The sequence below is a fragment of the Pinus tabuliformis genome, chromosome 9 (genome assembly GCF_031772625.1).
Source record: "Pinus tabuliformis cultivar Carrire ecotype Pingquan chromosome 9, CPIR1, whole genome shotgun sequence".
NCBI lineage: Eukaryota > Viridiplantae > Streptophyta > Pinopsida > Pinales > Pinaceae > Pinus > Pinus tabuliformis.
The window spans coordinates 368,005,836-368,007,629 of record NC_142307.1 but is presented as its reverse complement, the minus strand read 5'-3'; the positions used below and the strand labels follow the sequence as shown (position 1 = coordinate 368,007,629).

The 1,794-nt window shown below is 44.3% G+C and overlaps 1 pseudogene; it reads right to left on the bottom strand.

Moving 5' to 3' along the window:
• Nucleotides 1–1,148: 1,148 nt before the first annotated feature.
• On the bottom strand, nt 1,149–1,564 carry LOC149148728 (prefoldin subunit 2 pseudogene; annotated as a pseudogene).
• Between the last annotated feature and the right edge of the window lie 230 nt (nt 1,565–1,794).

Below are 1,794 nucleotides of genomic sequence, written 5' to 3'. Positions count from 1 at the left end.
TCTAGAACACTATTCATCATTTTTTGCGATTCACGCTGGACCCACAAGAACCCCTTGAGCTGAACTTTCTTTTCGTTCTCTTCTTTTCGTTTATCTCAAACGAAAGCCGGAGGCAAGCCCAACTACTTCTATGTCCTCTGGTGACTGTGCAAACTATCTACAAATTACACTCACTCCTCGGCTCCACGATGGTGCACAACCAGAGCATGGTTTGTTGGCTTTGGAATTTCAGTGTAAAGGAAGGAATCGAGAGTAGTCTTACTAGTGAAAACAATCTACAAGAGATAAGTCTCAACCTTCTCCAGAGAAATGCTCTTAGTCTTTTGAATAAAATGCACTTGGCCTCTATCTGCAATTGCTCTCGACCCTTCAAAAAAATAATCCTGAACTTGGCCCCTAATAATCGCTTACATCAGTGGCCCATCACTTCCACGATACCCAAGACAAACCTTTACAACCCAGATATCGTCTTCTATATATGGTTGTGCAAGGATCTGGCCTTCAACCCTTGGGACCAACATGTGGATTGCTTCTCCCTTGTGATGCGGTAGCTTACGACCCTTCAACCTTTGACCTTAGTCTGTATGGCTACCTCGCACCACCAAATTAGTGGATCGATCCTCTAAAGTTCAGCTCAAGGGGTTCTCTTGCACAACCATATATAGAAGACAAGATCTGGGTTGTAAAGGTTTGTCTTGGGTATCGTGGAAGTGATGGGCCACTGATGTAAGCGGTTATTAGGGGCCAAGTTCAGGATTATTTTTTTGAAGGGTCGAGAGAAATTGCAGATAGAGGCCAAGTGCATTTTATTCAAAAGACTAAGAGCATTTCTCTGGAGAAGGTTGAGACTTATCTCTTGTAGATTGTTTTCACTAGTAAGACTACTCTCGATTCCTTCCTTTACACTGAAATTCCAAAGCCAACAAACCATGCTCTGGTTGTGCACCATCATGGAGCCGAGGAGTGAGTGTAATTTGTAGATAGTTTGCACAGTCACCAGAGTACGTAGAAGTAGTTGGGCTTGCCTCTGGCTTTGGTGAATCGCAAGTTCAGCTCAAGGGGTTCTTGTGGGTCCAGCGTGAATCGCAAAAAATGATGAATAGTGTTCTAGAGTATTTGCAATTTGTCAATGGTTAGGTTCTCTTCTACTAGTTGCTTTCTTTTCGTTCTCCCTCCTTTTGGATCTCATCATCTCCTCTCCTAATCTTGATCTTATATTTAGCCTCATAATCTGCTATCTCCTTTTTCTTCTTCTGCAATGCCTCTGTAAGCCTAGCAATCACCTCCTGCAAGCCTTCTTTGTTCCTCTGTATAGCAGGTAGAACCTCTGCAATTGTCCTCTCCACCAAAACCCCACCAATCATTATGTAGCACTTTCTTGTGGGGTCCAGAGGTTGAATTGCTCCAATACCCAGTGAGTGCTCGCTCAATTCCATCTCCAACTCTGTAATCTTAGAGCAAAGCTGGTTGAGTTCAGTTCTCAAGACACTCCAGCGGTTAGCAACAACCTGCTCATTAATAGGCTCTCCCCCACTGTCTGTAGATTTATCTGCCATTTCTGTTACACTATTCCCTGCAGACATTAGAAACAAGTGTTAATAGTGTTTTTCTTTTATCACGGAAGATGTACATGCAAGTCATTAATTTTCTCGTTATGTGTGGTTAAGCTTGCCATATTAATATAAAATGTGGGATGAACTAGAGCTCACAAGCTCCGAAGCCGGTACGGGTCGATTCCCGGAATCGACCCGCCGCCGGTCGCGCGGGGCGGGGGTGGCGCTGCGCACCCCCTTG